This window comes from Dendropsophus ebraccatus, chromosome 5 (genome assembly GCF_027789765.1).
Source record: "Dendropsophus ebraccatus isolate aDenEbr1 chromosome 5, aDenEbr1.pat, whole genome shotgun sequence".
Lineage (NCBI taxonomy): Eukaryota > Metazoa > Chordata > Amphibia > Anura > Hylidae > Dendropsophus > Dendropsophus ebraccatus.
The window spans coordinates 63,059,653-63,087,628 of record NC_091458.1 but is presented as its reverse complement, the minus strand read 5'-3'; the positions used below and the strand labels follow the sequence as shown (position 1 = coordinate 63,087,628).

At 40.6% G+C, this 27,976-nt stretch overlaps 1 protein-coding gene across 1 annotated transcript in view; it reads left to right on the top strand.

Annotated features, from left to right (window-relative positions):
• Window positions 1-6,155: 6,155 nt before the first annotated feature.
• The window catches only part of GLI1 (GLI family zinc finger 1), a 104,883-nt gene continuing 83,062 nt past the window's right edge, over window positions 6,156-27,976 (top strand). Inside the window, exon 1 of the mRNA XM_069970376.1 lies at window positions 6,156-6,764. The gene's annotated coding sequence lies outside the window, so the exon portion shown is untranslated. The remainder of the gene's footprint in view (window positions 6,765-27,976) is intronic.

The window sequence follows — 27,976 nt, the reverse complement described above, 5'->3', positions numbered from 1 at the left end:
ACTTTTATAGAGTCATGTGACAGTACCAAGAGAAGAATACAGAGGAAATTAGAGTGACTTGCACATGAGATTGGTTAAACACACACATAGCTAAACCTTAACACTGAATCTGTGCAAAAGGGAGAGTGAGACACCTAGGGGCTGGAGTGGAAAATCTCAGTTCCCAGCTCTTAGTGTGACACCTGATAGAGTTACTTTCTGACAAGCGATAAACAAGTTAGTGACCCCTGTACTGGGACACTACACTGTCCAATACCAGGTGCCTTTACATTCAAAAGTGGGCTCTTCCCAGCAGCAAACTAAACTCAACTTCAGGCTGACTATATCAGAAGGTAAATCAAAGTACTCACCAAACTTCTCCTATATTACTTTTATTCAGACTTATTGATCACAAACACAGATTCAGCAATTTCCGCTTTGCCCTTAGGGTCCTATTAGACTAAAGGTGGTATTACACGGGCCGAGCAGGGCCCGATAATACCTGTAAACGAGCAGCGATCTGCTAGATCGTTGCTCGTTTACTGGGCCTATTACACGGCCCGATAATCGTTTGACAAGAGCTGCAAGGACATCGTTACCGATGTCCTTGCAGCCCTTGCTAAACTGGCATACATTACCCATCCACGTTCCAGGGCTGCTCCTGCCGGCCGCTTCTCCCGGGGTCCCGTACACGCTCTAGCTTCACAGCGGCCTGTCAGCTGGTAGGCCGCTCAGCCAATCACAGGCCGGGACCGCTGCGGCCTGTGATTGGCTGAGCGGCCTATCAGCTGACAGGCCTCTGTGAAGCTAGAACGCGCGCGGGACCCCGGGAGAAGCGGACGGCAGGAGCAGCCCTGGAACGTGGATGGGTAATGTATATCGTTAGTCGCCGGCCACGCACCGCTATTACACGCAGCGGTGCGTGGTCGGCGCCCGACGAAAATAGGGTCTAACCTATATCAACGATCAGCCGATGATCGTTGTCATCGGCTGATCGTTGCATTTATTACACGGAGCGATAATTGGCCGAATCGGGCCAATTCGGCCGATTATCGTTCCGTGTAATAGTACCCTAAGCGACTTTTAATGATTAGCGATAAACGATTGCAAACAAGATTGTTTATCATTCACCTGAAATCGTTCACTACATTATACAGAACGATAGTCAGTAGTTGCGATTGCTACTACGATCATTATTAGAATCATTTACTCCATCTGATCCCAGCAAATGAAGGAACAATGTGGAGTTACACTGACCAATTAGTGAATGAATGCGGAACTACAGCGAACGATTGCAATGATTTTGGTGTCAGCACCAAACGAATGATGAACGATTTTTCATTGGTTGTTTGATCATTGCCTGCATTTACCCAAAACAATTATCTTTCAAATTTGAATGATATAACAATAATTCACACGATAATCATCTTGTGTAATAGAGCCCGTACACTTAGCACTTTGTAAGCGTTTAGCGTAAGTGCTAAACAGCTGTTTGAATTTTCATTTACATTTTGTAATATTTACAAACATTTGATCCAACAACAAAAAGATAAACAAAAAAAAAAATAGGAGATAACTTCGCTGCCTGCGTTTCTGCATTCACAAAAATCTGCATGATGGCAACTATTCCTGTGATCTGTCAGCTCGGACCTCTTTCCTTTTGTTAGCTTTTACAGTTGTAAAGTGCTGCATAATATGCTGGTGCTATAAATAAAGATTTTCCAGTGCATGTACATGTACTTTCTTATGTATAGTATGTATGCATACATGTATAACCTACTGCTTATTGCCTTCCCTTTCCTGTATATACAGTACTTCTGATTACTGTATTAGGGATCTCATGCCTTTATATCATTACAAAATGCATCACTAATTTGTTAATCTCATAACTTACATCAGGGAATAATGTACATTAACCCCTATCTATAATGTACGCAATGCACTATATTATATACTGTGTGTATGGTGTGTGTACAGTGTACAGAGCTGTGCTATGCATAATGCACATTACTACTGTGGTTATATGGATCTAAAGGCAGCTAATCTACATGTCGTTTTTTAACATATATTATGTGTAACTACTGTATTTATAGTTTAGTGCCTTATAATATGTATGTCATATTTAGTATGGCTTTATATTTTATATGTATTAAATGTATAGTATAGCAAAAATACCAAGTAGCTAGATAAATATTTTAAAGCATTTCATTATATCTTCTGCATGTGCATGTATAGTGTACAGAATAGTACTTTATATTATATTAACATAATGAACAGTAAGTATCAATATTGTATCTGTATATAATGTACAACAAAGCATTGTGTATTTGAAGGAAAAATCCAGCCATAACAAATTGTTGTCAGGCAGCAAGGGCAGGGGGGAAAATGAGCTTGATGGATTTCTTACCTCTCCCCGTGTCTGCAATGTGTTACCTGACCGTCCTTGGCAGTGGCGGATTAAATGTACCCTGGGCCCCGGGCTGTCCACCCAACCTGGGCCCCCCCCCCCCCCAGTCAATTTGCCCACATTATAATCTGCTACTGCGCCTCCCCCCCCCACTGTCCCCAATAAACACTGCCTGCCTGCCTCCCCTCCCTGCTGGCCCCAATAAACATAATGTTTGGTCCCTTGCTGCTACCCCCAGTAAGCATTGCCCACCCCACCTCCACTGCCCCCAATAAACATATCGCCACCTCACCTGGTCCCCTGATGTTGCCCCCCCCAAGGTCACAGCAGCACAGAGGATGTCAGGAGAGGAGGGTGCTGATCTTATAGGAGAGGTCCAAGCAGCACAAAGGATGTCAGGAGAAGAGGGTGCTGATCTTATAGGAGAGGTCCCAGCAGCACAGAGGATGTCAGGAGAGGAGGGTGCTGATCTATAGGGGAGGTCCCAGCAGCACAGAGGATGTCAGGAGAGGAGGGTGCTAATCCTATAGGAGATAGTCCCCCTTTATAGATGGTCTCCCTCTTTCCCCCCCTATAGATGGTCCCCCTCTTTCCCCCTTATAGATGGTCCCCCTCTTTCCCCCTTATAGATGGTCCCCCTCTTTGCCCCCTTATAGATGGTCCCCCTCTTCCCTCTCCCCCCTTATAGCTGGTCCTCCTTTGCCCCCTTATAGCTGGTCCCCCTCTTTCCCCCTTATAGATGGTCCCCCTCTTTCCCCCCTTATAGATGGTCCCCCTCTTTCCCCCCTTATAGATGGTCCCCCTCTTTCCCCCCTTATAGATGGTCCCCCTCTTTCCCCCTCTATACATGGTCCCCCTCTTTCCCCCTTATAGATGGTCCCCCTCTTTCACCCTCTATAGATGGTCCCCCTCTTTCCCCCTTATAGATGGTCCCCCTCTTTCACCCTCTATAGATGCTCCCCCTCTTTCACCCTCTATAGATGGTCCCCCTCTTTCCCCCTTATAGATGCTCCCCCTCTTTCACCCTCTATAGATGGTCCCCCTCTTTCCCCCTTATAGATGGTCCCCCTCTTTTCCCCTTTATAGATGGTCCCCCTCTTTCCCCCCTTATAGATGGTCCCCCTCTTTTCCCCTTTATAGATGGTCCCCCTCTTCCCCCCCTTATAGATGGTCCCCCTCTTTCCCCGTTTATAGATGGTCCCCCTCTTTCCCCCTTTATAGATGGTCCCCCTCTTTCCCCCTTTATAGATGGTCCCCCTCTTCCCCCCCTTATAGATGGCCCCCCTCTTCCCCCCCTTATAGATGGTCCCCCTCTTCCCCCCCTTATAGATGGCCCCCCTCTTCCCCCCCTGATAGATGGTCCCCCTCTTTCCCCCCTTATAGATGGTCCCCCTCTCCCCCCTCCCTTATAGATGGTCCCCCTCTTTCCCCCCTTATAGATGGCCCCCCTCTCCCCCCCTCCCTTATAGATGGTCCCCCTCTTCCCCCCCTTATAGATGGTCCCCCTCTTCCCTCTCCCCCTCTTCCCTCTCCCCCCTTATAGCTGGTCCTCCTTTCCCCCCTTATAGCTGGTCCCCCTCTTTCCCCCCCCTTATAGCTGGTCCCCCTCTTCCCCCCCCCCTTATAGCTGGTCCCCCTCTCCCCCCCCCCCTTATAGATGGTCCCCCTCTTCTCCCCTTTATAGAAGCCCCCCCAGTCAATAAATAACACATAAATAACAAAATACAACTCACCTACCCTGCGTTCCCCCGTCGATCCTCTCTCCGTCTGCAGTCTCCGGCTGATGCGCGGCTGCCGGGGGTGTCCCGTCCTCTCCCCGGCAGCGCGCGCATCACACAGCTCCTAGTGCCGCCTGGGCCCTGACTTCCGGTACGTGCGCTCCCAGTACCGGAAGTCAGGGCCCCAGGCGGCACTAGGAGCTGTGAGATGCGCGCGCTGCCGGGGAGAGGACGGGACACCCCCGGCAGCCGCGCATCAGCCGGAGGCAGCCGGAGACTCTTGTGACCGCAAGCGAAACAATGCTTGCGGTCACAAGAGTGCAGTGGCGAGGGGGCCTCCCGGGCGGCATTATAATGTGGGCGGCAAGGCATGGGCCCCCCCGGAGCCTCGGGCCCCGGGCGGCCGCCCAAACCGCCTACATTATAATCCGCCATTGGTCCTTGGGACCCCCGACGGAAGGCATTTCCCCTCCAGTTGTGATGATGTCACGAATCATGGGAAAATGTCAGACACAGCTGATGGACAGCTCGCTCAGCCAATCGGTGACTGCAGCGACATCCCACCTCAGTCACTGACTGGGTGAGCGAGCTGTCAATCAGCCGGGTAGTGACATTGGCAACACAAGAGATCCAAGAGCCCGGAAGGGGTCCCGGGGCCAGTCAGAGAGTGGTTCCTGCAATTAAAAAAAAAAATGAGGCCAGACCTCTCCTTTAAATAGATATAATATGCTGTAACCAGATGTGTACTTATCTTATGTGATTATATCCTATGTTTATAATGTGTAGCATAGTACTGTGCATAGATAGATAAAATGTATACAGATGTGTCCTTGCTTACCTTATGTCAGTATATCTTACATGTATAGGCTATGTTCACACTACGTTTGAGTCCGGAAAAATAGACATGCGGCCGGATTGCGAACATGCGGGCGAACCGCGAACATACGCCCGTAGTACAGTTATGCTTCCTAGCTTGTTTCGAAGCGATCTGAAACAGGTCATTTACTTGGAAATCTTCGCCCAGCCCAATAAAACACACAGAACCTTTTGGATCTAAAAATCACGTTTAATTTGGCTGAAATAAGTATTTAGTACGGGACCGCATGGAAATCCACGGCCGTGAGTTGGAACATTTCCGTCCTCAAACAATGGTCTTGTTCATTTTGTCACAGCGCCGTATACGATCCGGCCGTAAGCTCATACGTAGTGTGCATTGTGCGGCCTTATATCGTATACTTTCAAGCAAACGCATCAACCTCAAAACTACGTGCGTATATTCACGGTCCGCACTACGGCCGGAAAGATACACAGTGTGAACATAGCCATAAAATGTATAGCACAGTATAGTCTATGGATAGGTAGATAGAATATACAGGTGTGACTTTGCTTACAAAGTGCAATAGATAGATAGATAGATAGATAGATAGATAGATAGATAGATAGATAGATAGATAGATAGATAGATAGATAGATAGATAGATAGATAGATAGATAGAATAATGTATAGTGTGCTTATAGAATGTCACTAGAACATAAATGTATATAATGCAGAGTATAGCACTGTGGATCGATAGATAGATAGATAGATAGATAGATAGATAGATAGATAGATAGATAGATAATATAGAGGTACTTACATAACCCAATCAGCTTTTAAATCTTGTGCCACTTATCTCTGGATGAAGTACACAACTGCAAATGTGTAATATATATATATATATATATATATATATATATATATATGTATGTATGTGTGTGTGTGTGTTATATATATCTATATTTTCAATACATATATTATGATATTATGTGTACATGTGATGTAAAAAAAATTGCATTAATAATGCTATTATTTCTGAGCCTAATGGTCTTTAATCTGGACAAATATTTATTAAATGCCGTCCAAGGTTTTGAGACACTTTATCATGTATAAATGGAGCTTTTTCTGTGCCTTGTTTTTGTCTGTGCTTCTCCCACTGGAATGTGGTTCATTCAATGGACCTTCCTCCTCCCCCTCACTTCAGAGCATTCCAATCCGCATCCCACATGTTATCCATGCCACATCTTCCTTCCAGCCCAAGTAACCACAGACAGCATGCTGAGAGCTGAGAATCCTCTGGGTCTCCCCATCCCAACCACACACAGTGCCTAGTCTGACTGCTCAGCCTTCAACGTATCCCTAAAAACTGAGCAAAAGAGACAAAAAAGAGGACAAATCCAAGCACCTTTTCCAGCTAAACAAGAACTGGACCCTTAAACAGCCAGAAAAGTTTCTGCTTCACTTAGAGAGCTAAGGAGGAGGCAGAATTCATGGAAATCAGATCACTCCTTTCTTGCTTCAGGGTGGTCCTCCTGCGAGAATGAAATATTTATAATTACAGCCAGAGGACAAAACAAGCACAAACTTTGCTGAAAACTTTCTTCGTCTTAAAGTGTTAAAATCCCAGAAGGATGTTTCTAACAATTGCCATATTGATCTAGAAGATTATTACATCTTTTTCGCCACTTTTTCTCTAACCTTGGATGTGTCCGTTTTTTTAACTCTTGGAAAACATGGATTTTTTAACAATGTTTATCTGTATGTAAAGAAAAGCCGGGTGGCGAATAATATTGGAGTCGCAGCTGGATTGTTTTGGAGCTTATTACGGTGTGATAATTGTCAGGTATGGCAAGTACATGGGAAGGGGGGATTCTCTATCGATTTCAACTGTAACAACAGTAAATGTTCAATGCAACATTTTATAGTTATTCTGCTCAAAATGTGATTATTGGAGATTGATGATAAGTGAAAGATTTTCATTTATAAAGTTGTAGAGCTGTCAGGGAGCCCAGTACACACCCTTGCACATGGTGCAGCTTTATGTTTAACTGCAGTTATAGGAGTTGCAAAGAACTTATATACAGATGTAGCCGAGCTGGGAACTCAGTTTAAATAATGCATTTACCTGCAATCCCATGGGACACCACACATGCTTAACCATCATTATATTGGTACATGATGCGATCTACATCTGTGTTTATTACAATGCTTAACACTAATATAATACATAACAAAATGGCACGTGACAAACAAAATTGTTGTCTACTTAGGTTATTAGTGAAATATTCTTGGTTTGATGCTAATGTCTATATCTATCTAACCATCAATTACCCTGTACAGTAAGTTGCTTGAACTTTGTTATACTATTAGCATCCGCTTCCTTGATGCAGTGGCTGGTTGTCCTTTGAGGGCTGGCGAGAACCCTATAAATGTGGGATTGCCAGTCGCAGTGTTGGCTAGTAAAACTTCACCTGTTGTCTTACAGGGGGGTCTGCAATGTGCAATTACAGGCCTAAGGATATAATTCTTCAGCCTCCTTAGCAGTGCAGCAGGATCCAATAGTTTTAGGAATTCTTACTTTTACTTTCACATAGGAGGTATGCTGTTTGTACACAAATTTTTTTAGGTGTCACATTATGCCAACGTCTTACAAACAGTTAAACAGTTACGGTATGTATAATGCAAAAAGCCTGTGCACTTATTATACAGATACTATTGTAATAGTGGTAAATAACTACCATATCCATTAAGCAGAGCTAGTTTGGTCATTTAACATAGCCTGATATGATATTACGTTTAGTTATTTGTTATATTACATAGGACTGCTGGTAAACCCATTAAGTTCTCTCAACACAGAAAGTTATGAAACTAAGCAGCACCGAGCTGTTAAATGACAAATTCAGCTCTACTACATCTGTGTTCATTACCTTGCCATAAGTCATCAATTGGCTCAGGCTTTGTCATGAGTCCTGTTATTTTTTTTTTCTACGTACTTTTGGGTTTGAGTATTTATCTAAGGAAAGTTTCTTGTCACCGTGTTCTTGTAATCCCTAACTTATTCGAAGTTGAAAGGCCTGGCATTAAGAGGGTTCTTGACTGATAAACAATGATTAGCATGCTTTCTCTCCAAAGTGCGTCACTATTATGATAGATGTTGGAGACAGAGAAGGACCACTTGGCCAACCTCTTCATCACTTTTCCTATTCAGATTTGCTGATACTAATGCCTTTTCGAATGTCCAGTGCTCTGTTTTTCAGCCTTTTTCTCGATTTACAATGCCTCTTCTTACAATGGTCCTAAGGGGCCATATTGTGGGGAGAGTAAAGAGGGCCCATATTTGTAACAGCCATGTAGATCAGGTGTTCTGTCCATATGAAGGTTTTATACCAAATTACTGCTCATATAGAAGACGATAAAGAGCTCCTTAAGCCTGACCTATGTTAGTCTAATGAAATTTGCATGTATTTGCATTGTTCTCAATAACACAAACTAGAAATAAATACCACCTCCGTATGTTACACTCACTATCCTAATACCTAACTGAAAAGTAGGCAGGATTTTCTTTTAAGGTTTCCAAAAATTGCATATTAGAATAAAACTAAAGTATTTTTTGTAGTCACACATGAAATTATATTACACTGTATTAATACCAATAATATATGTTTACCACTAGTCATATGTAACATTACTAATAATGCTTACTAATAGTATAATAGAGAGATAGTATATGCCATATCTGACTTGTTAGCTGAACAGCACATAATATGATATATAAGATATTGCTCTGTAGTAGCTGAACATTCTTAAGGCTGGGTGTATACAGTGAAGAAATGACGACGGTAGTTTCTAAAAACAGGATCATTTGACCCCAACATGAGCGGAAGTTTTTTTTTCTGTGTCTACTCATCGCGGTGATTGCCTTTTTTAGCATTATTTGCTTTGATTACCATTTTGCGCCTGCTGCTCTACTGTTTCCCTGTGTTTACAGTGCAGAAATAGGAATAAACAAAGCGTGCATCAGATAAACACATTGGATCCATTAGTAGGAGGCTATTTATTAGCTGCAGTGTTGGAGAAGCGGATTTGTCAGCACACTGCATGTTCCTGCCAGATGAGTTTTAGCAACTGTTATGTAATAGTCACATTTCGTACTGTAACATAAACATAATGTAACTGATAACGCTGTCACATTTCAAGCTGAATTTTTACTGTATAGAATAAATACCATAACAGTGGGTGAATGTCTCCAAGATGACTCAGAATATTCAGTATAGTACAGAGGTAACAGTCACACAAGGACTCCAAAGGGCCTAGGACTGAATAGGCCCAAAATGCCCCTCTGCCCCAGATAACGTGACCAGTGATGCATAATAGCTACAGATCTTGTATTGGACCCTGGAAGCTTCCAGACTATGAACTTCCATGTGACTACTGAGCCTATTTACTTCTATGAAGGTTCATGCTGATAAATATATTAGAGGGAATAAGAATTAAAATTATTACAGGCACTAGAATATATAATGTATCAACCAAATAATAATTTTCTGTGTATTGAAGCCTTGTTAAAATGTAAGCCAAGTTCTACACAATACATTGATTGTATGTGATTATTAAAAAGTAACAGCAGCGTTTTTTTCTACTACCCATGGGATAAGAAGGCCTGGTAGTCATATACAATTCCACGCTTCTTAGTTCTATTCCTGCTACTTTTATATTAAACATATGCAGAAATTATTAATGGACCTTGCTGTAGGCCACTTGTTTCCATCAGCTCCAGAGTAATTGCAGGTTTTATGGAGTTTAGGCGAAGCAGAGTCGGCCATATAGCGTGACATATCTCATGTATTTAATGTTTTCTTTTTGCTACTCATTTTTGTATGTTATATGAGCACATGGATTTGTGGAACATTGTGTGTTAATGTTAGAGGTGTAACCTGAAGCTATTGGACCCACATGTAAACGAGCCCCCACCTACCATGTAACATTTATAATACTGGTCCACCTCATGCTTCAGGGCACAGGTGCAACCATAATTTCTGCCCCCTATAATTGTGGTCCTAATGAATGTGCAAATGTTTACACATTTTATAGTTGAAAGTATTTTGGCAGATCAGGATCATGATAAGGGAAGCTTCGGTCGCAGTTCACACACATGATATAGTGATAGAATCTCAAGTGCAGTAAAGGATAAGAACAAAAAGCGGCACTCACCTTATAGTGAGTATCACACATAGTGATATAATAACTGCACAAATACTACATAATAAAAATACAGCAAATACAATAGGGGAAATTTACTCGGCTATATTATAAACTTTGGAGCCAAATACTGATATAATGTAAGCCAACCAAAACTGGTTCAAGGAAGAGAATAAACTCTAACATGTCTAGTAAAATGTGCTACCATTGTACTATATTAGGGTCACATAAAATAGGTATGCAAAGTGGCCGTTTTATATTTAATAACGTGTTCTTTTAAAGTCTATGGAAAGCAGCTGTTTTCATTTGTTTTCATTTTACATTGTGTGAACCGAGCCTAAGAGTTTTCAGCTGTCTATGATTAGGGCAGTAATAATAAATCTCTCCCAATATGTATGACACACTGTTTTTAGAGTAACATTGAACTCTTATCACTAGAGTTTCCATAGGAAAGGCTTTCTATTATGCATATGCATATGTCTATATCATCATTGAATAGAACATAATGAACCTAATTTATGAATATTGTTGCAAACAATAATTGGAGGAGTTAAATTCCAGCTTCTAGTTTATTGGCAAAAATTCTCTTGGATGACTTAAAACCTCATTAAATATAAGTGATGTAAATATAAAGCTGGCCATACACACTAGATTTATGTTGGCCAATACTGTTAGGGTCCTATTACACGGAACGGTAATCTTCCAAATCAGGCCGATTCAGCAGATCATTGCTCCATGTAAACATGTCAACAATCATCTGATGACAGCGATCATCAGCCGATCATGTCTTTAGGTCCTGATCTAAAATCATCAGCCGACAGGCTTGCACCTTTCCATGCTCCCTGCTGTCCTGCGAGCTTCAGCCCCATCCCTGCAGTGTGTGTGGTGACAGGCCACTCAGCCAATCACTCGTCAGGACAGAACCGCCTTGGCCAGTGTTTGGCTAAGCAGCCTGTCACTACAGAGATCGGCTCTGAAGTTAAACTGGCAGCTGCCGGGAGCGAGTAGAAGCCAGGAAGACAAAGGGAGCGTGAAGGGGTATGTATGAACTTTATTATTACACTTTTAAAGGAAGGGCTGCACAGACATTGCAATCGATCTCTGTGCAGCCCTTGCTGCACAATAATCGAGCCTTGTAGTAGTCTCAGTAAACGAGCGCCAATCTGTGCTCATTAATTATAGTGATTGGGCTTGTAATACAGACCTTAGTTTTGGTGGGACTGGCCCACCATCTAATGTGTGTGTTAGTATCCTGACCCTCCCTGATATCTCATATTGGAAAGAACAATTTAAATGTCTAGCCCTTTAAAAAAATACTGCTATTGTTTAACTACTCGAACTGTAAAAAAAATCATTCCTATATATCCTATCTGGGGTACTCCAGATTAAAAAAAAAGAAAAGAAAAAGATTTTACATTAAAAACAATTGTCAGAAAAATATACTGATTTGTAAATTACTTCTATAAAATAAAATAAAAAATTACATTAACTGGTGCCAGAAAGTTATGTAGATTCCTAATTACTTATCAGCTGCTGTATGTCCTGCAGGAAGTGATGTATTCTTTCCAGTCTGACACAGTGCTCTCTGCTGCTACCTCTGTTCATGAATGAAACTCTCCAAAGCAGGATAGGTTTTCTATGGGGATTTGCTACTGCTCTGGACAGGGGTGGGAGCAGAGAGCACTGTGTCAGACTGGAAAGAATACACCACTTCCTGCAGAACATACAGCTAATAAGTACTGGAAGACTTGAGAATTTTTTAATAGAAGTAATTTACATATTAGTATGACTTTCTGGTAACAATTGATTTAAAAAATATTCATTTTCTCCAGAGTGCCCCTTTAATGTTTAAACCCCCTTTACACAACACATAAGAAATTATGTACTTATTTGTATAACTATAGTATATGCTAATCATCCAGGATTAAAAGTGTTGACAAAGTTAATGATTGATTGTAAGGTCCTTGATTCAATTCACATATGAAGGATGTGTTATGTATTGTTGGCCTTGTATGGGAAAATGTATGTATAGCAGCCCATGCTATGGAAAAATGACAAGACACACATGGACAGAAATATTTGTAGAGGAGATGTCTGCAAGACGCATGGAGTGTATTTTGATCTTGGGGTTATTGGATGGTAACATCCTATGGTGAAATATCTAAAGTGAAATATTCACATTCAATAAAGCAAATACAGAAGTGGCACATGTACAAACTGCTACAAGTAGATAACTTTCCCGTTAAAAAACAGGTTGATTTAGGCTAATACATCTACAACTAGAAAAATAGTTAATAAAAAGAGCAAATATTGACAGGTCCTTAGACAATACTGTTTGTTCTGTCAACAGTTGTGCGGTGCATGTTTGTAAGACACTTATGGCGTCCTGTATGCAAACACTATGAGAGGAAATAGTAGCTAAAAGCATTGATCTTAAACAGGGAACTGACAATCCAACAAGCGATATAGGTTACTAACCCGTGATGGAATACAGGGTTAAAACTATGTTTTGTTTTTTTGTTTTTTAATTATTGCAGGAAATATGCCCAAATTCCACTCATAAACAAACATAGGCGGCTGTCTCAGAACAACTTTTAGAAGTAAAATGGAAGAAGCATTAAAGGAGTAGGTCTGGTGGCCTTGTGGTTAGGCCGGTTGCCTGTGAAGTGGGAGATTCTGAGTTGCGTTACACCGCAGCCAATGTCGATTCATATTTTTAAACCCTGTCTGGTCTTACAAACATACCCAAAGCATTTGTTGGATTACACTGCACCTCTGCTAGTGATAAATGTTCTATATGTAAGTGTTACAAGTGGCTGTTTAGGGTAAGAGTCAAAAAGAAAGCAAAGCGAGAAAGAGTTCATGTTTATTTGAATCATCACTCTATTAGGAAGAGTCAAGGTTTTTTTTCCCTCTATTCAGTTTTTGTTCCTTATTACTGTGTCATGTTAAATAGTAATACATTTACAGCAACCTAGTCAAGGAAAACAAAATAATAATAAAGGCAATAAAGGTAATATAAAGAACAGCTTCAGGGTGCGTTCACACGTACAGGATCTGCAGCAGATTTGATGGCGCAGATTTGAAGCTGCAGATTCAAAGCAAATTAATTCTAGGCCATCAAATCTGCTGCGGATCTGCTGCAGATTGAAATCTGCATCATCAAATCTGCTGCAGATCCCGTATGTGTGAACGCACCCTCAAGGAGTTATTTGCAGACTGCGGGGGAGATTTATTAAACTGGTGTAAAGTAGAACTGGCTCAGTTGCAACCAATCAGATTCCACTTTTCATTCATAACAGACTCTTAAGAAAATGAAAGGTGGAATCTGATTGGTTGCTAGGGGCAACTGAGCCAGTGCTACTTTACACCAGTTTGATAAATCTCCCCTTGTGTTTCTACTTTCTCTCCTGTTAAATATCTAGCTGTTACCTAATAGTTCTAATATTTGATATCTAGTAGTCAGGTCAGAATTAAGTTTACTAATGGTTCATTTTAGCAACATAAAAAAGGCTTTTCATTTTTTTTTATCTATAAACCAATTCAACTGGACAATCCCAGAACCACAATTTCAATTCAAGAGTTCTCAATAGTTGATACCTTTAAATGGCTAACTGAAAAAAAAAAATAATAATGACAAAATGTAAGCTTTTCAGACTGTATATGGGCTCTTCACCAGACATCGTTCCATGTTTGATGATACCATAGCAGGACTTGAAGGTTCCATTTTGTCATTGTCTTTTTCAGCTAAGCCAGGTTAACAATGTCCTGCAATCTGCAACATCTGTGATTAGAATGGATGGGAAACTGGATGCCACAAGCTGGATCTTTCACATCTGGTGATCTTTCACATCTACTCCAGCACCAGTGTCCATTGAAAATTATTAAAACTTCATATTTTAATGGATTCCCAATAAATGTGAAGTTTTAATAATTTTCTATGGACACTTGTACAGGAGCCTCTGCCTTTGTCTATGTTCATCCTGATTCTTGATCAGTTACCTGTGCAGCACTCTTCATCGGGATCTCTTTCTGCGCTTCAGGTGAACTGTGATGGTCTATGTCCTTTTTTAGCCACCAAATTGTATCAGCTACTGAGAAATCTCAATTTTTTATCAAGCGAACCATAGAAATATTAGACATTGGGGACAATTGTCTTGGTCTTTGTTATCCTCTCACTTATATTCTAGCATGAGAAGTCCATTCATAGACAATTATGCCTTCCTACAACTGTTACAGGTGTAATGTTTCCCAAACATGGAACCTATTCCCTAAAGGGAAGACTATTTGTTTGAGAAGATGCTATTGGGCAAAAAGCCATTTCAGCTCTTGCAGGGGATCATGAGTTACTTAATTATCTTTAAGGTATCAATTAATTCTTTGTATAAGAGGACTCTATTGTTTTACAATTTTTTTAGTATTATTTTCTTCCTCATATAATGAATGTTTCCATTTCAGCAAAACATGAGAACAGTTACCAGTAATAGATCAATATACATTATATAGCTAAGGGTCCTTTTATGGGGTCATATATGGACACATAGGGGGAGATTTATCAAACATGGTGTAAAGTGAAACTGGCCCAGTTGCCCCTAGCAACCGATCAGATTCAGCCTTTCATTCCTCACAGACTCTTTGGAAAATGAAAGGTGGAATCTGATTGGTTGCTAGGGGCAACTGAGCAAAGTTTCACTTTACACCATGTTTTATAAATCTCCCCCATAGAGCGCTGATCAGCGTGATCGGCTCTCACCTGCAGTGCCTTTAAAAGGCACTATAAATCACAAGGCCAGGCCGCATATACAATCGCTGTAATGTTTGCGTAGCTATCAAAATGTATTCTTATCGGCCACACATCTCCTGTTTAGTCGGAAAGATGTGCAGCCAATAATGATTTTTACGGCCACACAGAAGATCAAATTAGCCGACGAGTGAGCAATTACCATGATCTCTGGCACCTTTACATGGGATGATTATCGGCTAAATGAGCATTCCTAGGAACACTCCTTCACGATTATCAGCCTATGAAAAAGGGCCTTTAGTCCATTATCAAGATCTTGCAAATCTGAGATCTGCCATATTGAATGCTTATCTAGAGGATATAGTGATTGTTATGACCTTTAGAAAGGATATAGAGTTAGTGTACAAAACTATGGATAGTTCCATGTGACTTTCCTCTTATTTCACAAATTTAGGAAGTCTGCTTAAAACAAATCAGTAGAAAAAAACGAATCTGAACTATCTAGGCACTTGTTGCTCTACACCTGGAACCATTTGTACACCTATTCACATGCAAGGAAAGTCCTGCCCTAGGGGTCTATTGTTTCCCTATGTCCATCAGACACATAACAATGGGCCACATTAGGAAGCTTGCTGCTGCAAATTAGTCAGTATCCCTCCCATTACATTCCAGCATTAACCCCATTTCAGTGGGACTTCATGTTATGCCTTGAGGAGAGGTGTCAAGTAGTTAATTGAGATGAGAAATCATTGTATTAACTGATGGGAGGTTCTGGAATATTGATTGCCATCATGGATACTTTAGACAGGATGGCCTCTGCCCAGGGGAGCAACAAGCATTCCTGAGATGACTAGACTAAGCTGGGAAAGGTTGGGACAAGGTCACTTTTAAAGGTCCAGGAAATGACCTCAACAGACAAATCAAGAGACCTCCAAAAAAGTAAGTTATAGACTAGTTAAATATCAGTCTGTGGTGACTATGTACAGTGTTGCTGAGTTTGACTGAACTTAATATGATAGTACCCAACAGTCTGGTATAATATAATAGTATGTGACCATTGCATACTGTAGGCAAGGTATGATCGAACACAGAATAGAATAGGTGATCTTCAAGTGCAATTTTGTTTTAAAGGAGATGCCTCAACTGGACTCAGCATTCAGTTTATTGCAGCAGGTCTGCCTTCTATTGGTCTTATTTGACAATCCCTTTAAGGGAGCTTATAATTGTGCAGAAGTACTGTAACAGAAACTGCTGAGTTTGGTGGGATTGACCCACTGTTGAACATGGAGACTTCCTACTGTTGAGTGTGAGAAGGTTTGGGCATGTTTTATTTCACCTACCAGATCCTTATTTTCTCAGGGAGCTAAGCTGATGCCAAAGGAGTTTGACAGTAGCTTACTCCCAATCTCCTCCCAATTGAGAACACATAAATGTTAGGCTTGGCCAGTGGTATGTGGGGAATGAGAGAGACAGTTGTTGACAGAATAAAGGTTCATCTGAGAGCTATTGAAAGTGTATGGGCACCTCTAGAACAAAATCAAAAACTGCCCCTCCTGGTGGTCACTCCAATCCCCAACTACTGCTGGTCCAATGCTCACAAGATGTCCAATAATCTCTGCCTGGCACACTGCCAATGAACGGGTAAATGGCTTAATACTGCAGACAGTGAGTGGCTCAATGGGCATTCTATATGTCAAGATGGGACCAGGAAGTTGAGACCAGCATGGACCTGGCAGTGTTGGACTGGCAGCAGTGGGATATCAGTAAGGTGAGTAATATGTAAATTGCTTTAAAAAAAAAAAAAGCCTGCCCTTTAAAAAGAAAAGGATTTTCACATGGAAAACCCAAATAGTGGCTAAATAAATATAAACTGCAAGCTTTAGAGATGATTTTGTGATGTCCCTTAGGGCCCTATTACACAGGACAATTATCGATTGAAAAAACATTATATTATTTGAACTTAAGCGAGCATCTTTTAAGCTGACCATAATATCACCATTAATCGCTCGCTAATCATCCGCTAAATGTTTGCTAAATATTCGCTAATCTTGTGTGTATGTACACATCGTTCCTTCTATTGCTGGGAATAGAAGGAGTAAACAATCTTAGCAGCGATCATAGTAACGATTGTAACGATTGTGTTATGGTGAACGATTTCAGGTTGTTCCCAAAATCGCTTGTTTGAGATTGTTTATTAATTGGCAAAAATGAAAAATCGCTAATAGGACCCTAAGTCTTTGCATTTTATCACTAAATGAGAATTTAGACTAATAGCAATTCCATTGAATAGTGCTAATTTCCTATTATTTTATGTCTTTTTCTTTAGTTTTGTGTGATAGTCATGTAATTATTGTCATCTACTTTTCAATCTGTCTTACTGCCAACATGTGCTGATAAATTATCGCCTTGTTAGAAATAGGGTCTCATAATATAATCTGTGTACTCAGCTGTTCCAATTGTCATCATGTATATGACACTGAAAGAGAAATCTTCCCATACAGTCTAGGCTCTCTCCATTGGCCTATTATGTTAATCGATTTCATTGTTCTTTAGCTGTTCATTCTCCCTCACAGTGAAGAAATGCATTGTCCTTCATCCTCTTTCTCATCATGTCTTGCAAATTCCCATCACAAGTGAAAAGAAGTCAGGTGTCTCTAACCTTCTCTTGGGAAGGACAAGATACTATAGCCTATGGTGTGTATTAGTTGAATAAAAAAAAACTATTAACATTCACCAATCCACAATCACATGATCTAGGGCACCGGCATTCAATCTCTCCAAGTTGGGGATTTAAGTGCCAGTGTGCCTTTGAGGAAGCACCCTAAGCTCCAAATTAGTTTTTGGGTTTTTTTAAGAAAAAAAAAATAAAAAATGTGTGTTACCCAGTTATTATGGGATCTGTCTAGTAATATAATCCAAATATTTTTAGCTATATTATTCAAGCAATTGTATAAAGTTATGGACTCAACTGTGGTTAAAAAAAAATAAAAATAAATAAATAAATAAAAAAATAAAAGAAATTGGTTTTGGGCCATGGCATCTAACCACTGATCACCATTTTCATACAAATTGAATCATTGAAGCGAAGACCAAAATTCCTCATCTTCTACTTATGTCCTTAGTTGTACCCTTCTAAGCAGAACACTCGCGTGAGAGGTGATTTTAGAGGAAACTTTCACTTCACTTTGCTCTGTGAGTGCTCTGTTTGTGTTTGTATTGCAGGCACTAAGAGCTAAGTCCTTCAACAAACACTCAGTACCAACAAGGGAAGCAGCTTTCTCTTATGCTCTTTGTTGACCCGCTTTCTTATATACTTTTGCAGTAAAGTTATCGCTTTTTAAAGGCAAGTGATTAAGTGGCTCTTTGCTCTGGCTCCTCTCTGCTGACCTACAGTATCTGTTGTAGAGCTGATCCTATTCATATATACAGTAAATGCTCTTTATTTATTTATTTTTTAAACTTGGATTGTCTTGTTTTTATAAGCATAGTACTTCAAATTCTTATAAATACTCGATTCAACAATATAATATACTTTTCTTAGCACAGTCATCATCTATATAATAATACACTTAGTCCAAATAGACAAATTAATATAGCAATGCTTATAGAGCTGCATAATAATGTAAATACATCAATATCATAGTTTAATATAATGCCAATATTCTCTAGCTCAGCTAAGGATAACTGACTAATAGTAGTGACAGCAAAAACATTTCATACAAAATATAGTAAAATGTTTGCTGTACTTTTACTGTATTCTGTATTCAGTAACACATTTTGTAGGTCAACATTTAGGCATGTTTACCCATTGTTTCACTTTTACATACAGGTTTAATGGTGATTTCCTGGTTTCTGTATGAAGGGTCCTTATTTTTGGTATACAAATGTTTCTTTTTTTTTCTGTTCAAAATCACACCACATTAGGGTTTTATTTTCTCAATTCACAAAATTAATTATGTGTCAGTGTTCACCAATCACATTATGGCTATGTTCACAAAATGTCAAAAATAGAGAAAAGGCGGCCGATTTTGCCGTTCTGAGCAGAATTATTTACCGTAGGTAGGATCAAAATCAAGGGAAAAGTGACAGAAAGTCATAATAAATCAGGAAAGGTGGGAACATGCTTGAGATAACTATTTTAGTCTTAATTATAGTATTCTTCTATGTCTCAGTAGACTTGTGCCATATCTAGATGTTTAGTGAGGCCGGGTTTACATATGTCCGGCGGTGCGGCGGCGTTTCCCTCCGACGCAGGAGAAAGGCGCCGGAGGGAAACGCATCTTTGAACTGATCCCATTGTTTTCAATGGGATCGTTCAAAATGTGCGGCGGTGAACTAGTGGCCGCCGCATCGCCGGACCGTCGGTGCGTTAGGATGCATCTTGCAGCGTCCTGGTGGACCGCCGCTCCGGTGATGCGGCGCCGCACCAATTCAATCGAATAGAGTGCCTCGCCGGGCAGGACGCATGCCGTTCGGCTCTGGCATCCGGCGTTCAGGCAAATAGTAGCACAAAATAAACACATCTCTCCCCCTGTGTGCTCTCCCCCTCCCCTATAGTCCCTCCTTGGTCCCCCAGTAGTATATTGCCCCCCTGTTTCTCCTCCAGTAGTATATAGCCCCCCTGTTGCCCCCCCCAGTAATATTTAGCTTCCCTGTGCGCTCTCCCCCAATAGTATATAGCCCCCCATGTGCGCTCTCCCCCTCCCATATAGCCCCCCTGTGCGCTCTCCCCCTCCCATATAGCTCCCCTGTGCGCTCTCCCCTTGTAGTATATAGCCCCCCTGTGAGCTCCCCCAATTAGTATATAGCCCCCCTGTGCGTTCCCCTGCAAATCCCATTGAAAATGACAGGAAAACATACTGGGGAAAAAAATGTCAACTGATGAGCGCAACTTGTGACAACTGATGGGAACTGATGACAACTGATGGAAACTGATGGTTTTTAATGAAAAGAAGGATAGAAAAACTGATCACATCTGATGCATTTTTGGCATCAGTTGTGATATCAGTTGCGGTCAGTTTTTAGGCAAAAAACGCAACTGATGCCAACTTATATATGTAAACCCAGCCTAAGACAGAATGTAAATCTTCCCAACAGCACAATAAATTCCAAATAAATAGATTTGTAGAATGACAGATTAACAACATAGCTGACCTGTTTGTTGCCCTGTCTATTCAGTGTTCTTTTCCATACTGCTAGACTTGGGGTATACTTCATTAGTGCTTAAATAGAGACTTGTTTTCAGTTGACACCCCTATGACCATAGTAAGACAGTCCTGACTCTCAGCGCACACCAGCCATTTAGCATGTAAATTCATGTGTCTTTCTTCTTGTTTTTATTTGTATATTTTTGGGGGTCTGTGGATTATCTGTAAACAACCTGGAATGGAGCTCATTCATCAGACCGGGAGGTTATGACATGTGAGTTTCCACAGCTCATTGACAAAATGTTGCTCTACACTTTCGGCCTTTGAACATGCAGGAAGGAACATGTTTTTTTGCAATTATGTAGCAAACATGACATTGTCAAAACCATGTTCACCATTCAAACCATAAAAGACGCAGTGGATGGCAGATTGTTTTTGTAAATCTAACAAAACCCAATTTCTTTCAGTGTTGGGAGAATATGTAATATCAAATCATGAATGTTTGTGTATTCACTAGACAGAATTATGTCTAAATATAGTTTCCCCATGATCTCAAGCATATCCTTAAAGTGTACCTGCCATTTTAAAAAAAATTGACATGTAAAAGAGATATGGCAAAAGTTTTTATTGGTCTGGGTCTGAGTGTTCTGACCCTGACCAAGCAGAGGAATAAGTGGGGAGACAACCCTGCTCCTGCATGCTCCTCTCCCTGCTCTGTCTCTGTGACCTAGACGGACCCCAAAAATTTGGACTGAAAGTCCTTATAGGTCATGTGACATGGAGTCAGGAGTGACTGTGATGCACACAGACTCCTTCCGCCTAGTTCTGTCAGACCCCTCAGACCTTGACCGATCATGACTTTTAATATGTCTCATTGACATGTCAAAAGATTTTATAATGACAGGGTCCATTTTTTCAATTGTTTTATCTGACAGGCCTCCTAACTATATTGCCTTATTAGATGGCACAACATGCACTTTAAAAAATCGCTTAGATCATAGCTCGATTAGCAAGCTTATTACCAGGGATGCCTATCATGTAGACAGGGCCACATGAACAATTGCTAGATTGTTGATGTGGCCCTATTCAGCCATAATTCCCCTCCATTAGGCTGCATTCACACATCCCGTAAAATTGGCCGTGGTTGCATATCCGCGACCACAGACAATTTTAAGTACCGTTGACATGAAGGCAGCTATTCACACAATCCCTGCCATGACCCCCACTGCAATCCACACAGCAAAAAAATAGAAAATAGATTGCGGCACGGATACCCCCTGTCACCCGGCAGCATAGATGACAGGAGTGCAGAAGACAACTACTCACCAACTCCCACCGTGCTAGCGAACATGTAAGCCAGCCAGCACAGTCATTGCGGCACAGATCGTGGAGGGATCATACGGATTGTTTAATAGAGGCCTAACATGGGGAGATAGATTATGTACTGTAGCCGATGAGCCGTGATTTTTGGCATGTTAGGACTATGCTATGAGTGGATGAGTGATCACTGACCCTATTACCTGATTGGCTGTTAATAACTTTGTGTAATAGCTCTTTTAGTAGAGATCCATAGTAAAATCTGACATCATTTGCTGCACATGTTAAGATTTCCCACCCATCTAATGATAGTGATTCTTATCGATTACGGTTGCTGTCACTAAGAAGGGCTTAGGGAAAAAATCCCTCAGAAAGTAAAAAAAAAATGTTAATGTGCTGTAAACAGCTAAATAGGTAATTGAATGGTAAATCCCTGTCACATTAATTCTAGATAGAGTCCAGGAAACATTCTCTTATAACCTTCTAAATCCTTGTGTCAACATATTAGGAAGGTGTGAACAACTGGTGGGATTGTGCCTTTCTCCTGCCATGTTCTGCGGTGAGCATCTATTTCACAGTAACTGATCTAAGACAGAAAGCCCCAAACTTGCGTCTTCATGGCCTGTTGACAGATCAGAATGGAATGATTTTATGTGTTATTAAAATACTTCCTTATACTATATGATGGAGTAAGAGCTATGCTTGTGCCCATGTGCCAAACAACTACAGTGGAGATCAATGTTCATACATTGGTCTATTTTCTTCTTCCTTTCCCTTCCTTTCCCTTCTCTTAGTGATAAATAAACTTCTGACATTATAACAGAGGTGTAGCTAGGCTTTACCTTAGCTTGGGGATGTTCAAATAACGTCCATAGCTCTAAATCTAAATACCTTGGCCAAGGCAGTGTGGTTTATTTGGTCTCTATTGACACCTGCATCTGGGGTCAGAAATGCGTGGGTGCTATACAACCATAGGCCCCTGCCCTTGCCTTTCATTACCTAGGAGAAGGACAAGACAATTCTACTTTACACCAGTTTGATAAATCTCCCCCTAAGTGTATTAGCCACCTATTGCAATGGCCATAGGTGTAGCAGGATGAATTCTGGAGGGTATTGAGCTATAGATTCTGCCCACATGCTGCACAAACAGAATACAGCATCACCATACAAATCAATAATGACCAATAACACACAGCAGATAAACCTGAGAGCTTTATAATGGATATCAATCAGGTTATGAGGGTACCCATTATTTTTCCTGGCGTGGCAGCATACCCCCTTGCACCACTGACAGGTTTGTAGTCCACCATTCAGCACCCACCACTTTCTTTTACTCTCACAGAGTCAAGCTGTCTTAGTTGCTCCTAGCAAGCAATAAGATTCCACCTTTCATTTTTCAAAACATCTGTGAGGAATGAAAGGTGGAATCTGATTGGTCACATCGGAATCTGATTGCATCACGCTGTCTCCATCATTTTTTTCATAATGCATTCTTACTGCAGGATTAGCATGGGCACTGATACTGTGATTTTTGGATAAATTGTTCAGTCAAAAAGAAAAACAAAAGAGGTTGCCAACCCAGTGCAGCACTGTGGAGAGTACTATAGGTGAGATTGATACATGTAAATGTTATACTAAAGGGAATGGACATTCAGTGCAGTGACTGGCCCATGGGGGGAGGACAGTATATTGGCTGGACAGATGTTGTCAATTTTACCTTTGAAATAAGCGACCAGGTGTTCAGCAAAGTGTTCTGAGATTGTAAGCTGTAGAGGATAACAAGCTGATCTGTGGCGGTCCAACTGGTGGGATCCCCACAGATCCTAAGAAAGGGGAGAAAAGTGTCCCCAGATTGAATATAGCACACTTTGTATTCATGGCCAGCAATCCATTGATTCTTTATGGAGCTCAGTGCTCTGCAATACTTTAAAGCCCCATAGAAAATAAATGGAGTGCTAGCCACACATGCATCATGCGTAGTATGCTCTGTTCCTTCTGGGGGACTGTTCGCCTCCATTTTTATCATAGGTGGGTAGCCAGTAGTCAGATCCCAGCCAATCAGCATGTTAATCCCTTCCTGTGGATAGGAGATAACTTCTTGGGATGGGAAAACCTCTTCAAGACCTGGGGTCTTACCATATAAAAGTCTTATTATTATTATTTTATCTTGCAATGGTAAAGTGACAATATCAATAAATATTATTATTTAATTGTGTCAATAAAGTTAATAAAATGTCACAAAAATGTACAGATTACTACTAAAAATGAGTACATATTGCCACATGTTTAAAATTGGTACTGCATTGCTACTCCATTTTTGTTTAAAATATATGCACAAACTGCTATTTGATTTCTATAGACTTTAAAGGATAACTTCAGCCAAAATTAAAACTCTGCTAAAGGCAGGGGGAAGCGGAGTGGTGATGCAGCATTGCGAAGCATGGGGAAGGATAAGATTAAGTTCACATCAAGATTTTGCAATCGGTCACACTGTATCCGTTTTGGAAAATATACAGAAAAACATGGTCAACCATGTTTTTGTGCACGTTATAAAATATTTTTTTTTAAAAAGGATTTGTTTTGTTCCATTATTTTTTGAGGCTATGTTCACAGTGCGTATGAATCCGTCCGTAGATTGTACGCCGCCGTACATGTGCGGCTGAACCTACGAGCGTAGGAAAAATAGACATGCGGCCGGATGCGTACGATCCGCGAACATACGCCCGTAGTACACTTATGCTTCCCTAGCTTGTTTCGAAGCGATCTGAGGCAGGTCATTTACTTGGAAATCTTCGCCCAGCCCCGTAAACCACACAGAACCTTCTGGATCGAAAAATCAAGTTCAATTTGGCTGAAATAAGTACTTCGTACGGGACCGCATGGAAATCCATGGCCGTGAGTTTCAACATTTCCATCCTCAAAAATGGTCTTGTTCATTTTTCACGGCGCCGTATACGATCCGGCCGTAAGCTCATACGTAGTGTGCACTGTGCGGGCGTATATCGTATACTTCCAAGCAAACGCATTAACCTCAAAACTACGTGCGTATATTCGCTGTTCGCACTACGGACGGATTCATACGCAGTGTGAACATAGCCTTATAATGTAAGTCAACGGAAAATGGATTAAAACAAAGGGCATACAACAGCATCCATTTTTAACCATCTGTTTTTTTTTCCTAGGACGGATACATTACACGGATAGCAAAATCATGATGTAAACCTAGCCTAAGTATACATTCTTTATTATGTTCCTACATTCCCTGCCTTCAGCAGATATTTCATTTTGACTAGAATTCTCCTTTTAGTATGGCTTATTACTTGATAACAAAAACGGCCATCTTTTTTCCTTATTTTACTATGTATAAACCTAGTCTTAAGGTTAAAAAAAAAAAAACGGGTAAAACTGGAGATTATTTAGGTGGACTATAAGTGTATCTTATCTGATGTGTAGTATTGATGGGGTTTTCTACAGCAGTATTTAATTTATCTAATATTCCCTTCAGCTGGAGACTATAATAAGTCACCCTGTGTTGTTACTAACAAAGTGGCTGTAGTCTGTAGTCTGTTGCTAAGAAGCAACTGGCACTTTGCTGTCTGCTGCGAATGTGTAACAATTGTATTTTAGATGTCACATGGCATAAACAGAGCAACGCAACTCCTGGCATTTGCTAGTCAACTGTAAAAGCTGATGCTGTGATGCTTTGTTTTAGATAATTGTAACACTGGTTGGCTTGAACTTTTGGGGGTTTTACAAGAGGGTGAGTAATGCTGAAATCTGCTACTTGGCTGAACTGCCTGCTGTTAGCTAATAGAATAAAATGATCAAAATCCACACTAATACTGTACATGTAATCTCTGGAAAGAACACATAGGTACATGTTCCCTTATCATACAGTACACTCACACGCATAACGTGTGTATATATATATAAATGCAGGCAAACACACACATGCATAACCTGCCCTGTTTTCATCTGACTTTTTTTTTTCTTCTTCTTCTTCTTGGACCACCCTGAATACTCACTGGCTCTGTGCCCCTTTACTCGACAGGATCAAATTCCTTACAGACTCCCTGAACCATACACAATCTGCTTTCAGGCAGCTGTCTATCCTGCAGAGATTAGTAGCTCAGGAGAGCTCTGAGGAGGGGCACACAGAAAAAAGAGGGAGGGGGTACCTTCCACACTTCCAGGAAAGTTCACAAGGCAGTCTGTGTTTTGACAGGGAAAGGGATAGTAAATTAGAACCATCAGAAAAGTATGCATTGTCATTAATACTGATAGGCGCTCAGAAGGTACCCATTAAGTGCTGCTAATACATACAATAAGTATTCTCTCCACATACCGTTTTCAGCTGGAGAGTTTAGTCTACAAGAACACAATAGTTTGCTTAGTCAGTCTCAAAATACTTGACAGAACACTCTGGGATATAGTCGGGACACTTTACAACTAGTCTAAGGTGCCCATGCACATCATATTGAAGTTGTTGAAAATGGATGATTTCAACCAAAATGAAATTTGTGATTACTAGTCGCACAAAAGATCTTTTGTTCAGGAAAGATCTTTAATCCACAAACGATCATGAAAGAACGTTCTCAGAATTTAACCAGAAACGATGCCAATTGTCATTGATCATGTACAGGCAGGTCCATCAATTGTAATGGTCAATATGGACTAAGATGTGTATGGCTGTGTCTGTAAAACCATTGTTCATCACACGATAGTTTAAGTGGCATACATTCAATAACTGTCGGCTGAGTGAACAGTCAGCAGTGATACACGTGAACATTCAGCATGTATTCCCTATAAGGGAAAGTAGGGGGTGAGCTGCTGCCAGACTGCCCTGGCGTCGGCTTATCCCTCCAAGAACAAAAAAGTTGGGTGGCAAACATGCAACTTGCCTGACCCATCTCTTCACTTACATCATCTGTCAATGGAGAGTCAGGAGGCTCCCCAGAGACCCGTTTATGGCTACCTTCAGGTTTACTGGAGTGTATAGTGTATTTAAATAACTAAATACAGTAGTAGTTGCACCTGTGCTAATGAAGGCCTCTCTATCACATGAAAACATACCAGTATTTTAAATCTTATATGGTAGGTGGGGGCTTGTAAAAGATTTTGCATTAAGGCCCAGAAGTTATGGTCTGAGGAAAGATCGGTTCTTCCATCATTTAGAAAAAGAGTCACACACTTTACCTGTATATTTTACTTCAGACATTAATCATTTAGATTTTTATATTTTCATAATTTAGTAAATATATTATTTTTATACCACAGGGCTACGTATTACGAGTTCTAGACTAAATCAGGGTGGGCTGAAGTCAGGTCATGGAAACAGGGAAATGTTATTTCTAGGACACCTAGGGTTAAACCAATCAGACTGACCCCAGGGGGTTGTTTGAGGAAAAAAAAACGAAAAAAAAAAAACAGAGGTCACAACTAGAAGTTGTCCATGGGGGAAAAGAAGGGGGAGGAATTAGCTGAATAGGTTGTACAAGTTATTCACAGACATGTATAAGGGCTGCTCAAAACACAATGACCTGCTATGAAATGTCTTAGCTTCCATAGACCATAGACACATCAAATAATAGCCCAATAGATTAATAGAATGAACAATCTTTTAAAAGACACACACGCTTTGTAGGTATTTAGGGAATATGTCACTAGAGGTTCCTGCCTAAATAAAAGTTTCTACAATAGTTTACAACGTAAAGAAAAAAATCACAATATGTTACATTAGAGTAGTGCTATACATTACAGGCAGAACAACACAATTGTATGATTTCTTGCCAGCGTTGCATTACTATGAATATTAGTACTCTGCAGCTCCACAGGCAGGCGGCTTTGTTAAAGTACAGTAGCCCTTGAATGTTTATTGCAAAACACCACTAATCTCTTCTTTCCAGCATTCACAGTATTCCAGACTATAAAGGGATGCAAACTAAATGGTGTCAATTTCCAGATAAAAGGACTTTCAGATTAGCGAGTAACAGATTGACTTTTATTTTATTTATATTCACTGAAAATTTGAAAGACAGGAAAGTGACCAATAAAAAATTAAATGATTAAATGGAGTTATCCAGGCTTAGGGCCCTATTACAAGGGATGATTATTGCACGATCGAAAATCATGTATGTGTCTCTTATCGCATCTTTTAAACTGACCTTAAAAACCTCATTAATATATGTATGTGTGTCTGTGTGTGTGTGTCTGTGTATCCAAACATCATAATTCTAAAGCAAAGCCGCATTGTTTATACTGTAGTTCCCTTACTGTAATTCCAAATGGTTTTCATTTACTGGTTCCCTTCTAAATCACAGACACTGATTGTTATGATTTACAGTACAAATTAAAATAGATATCACTGAAGGTGCAATGGTGTTGCTCTTCTCTGTTTCGGGCCACAACTGTTTTGATGATGTCCCTGTACAGGCACATTCTAGCCCACAGGGGAGCTGGTGAATCATCCAGCACTACAGTGGGTCTTTTCTTGTGCCTAGTTTTATTAGAGACACAGTTACTGGGGCTGACTATGGAAGTGGCAAAATGATCATATGACTTTTCTTGCATCCTGTGTCAGGGTAGCAGCGGACCAATCTTCTACCTCCTCATCCAGAGCTCACAGCGATACCAGAAATAGGTTCCTTACTC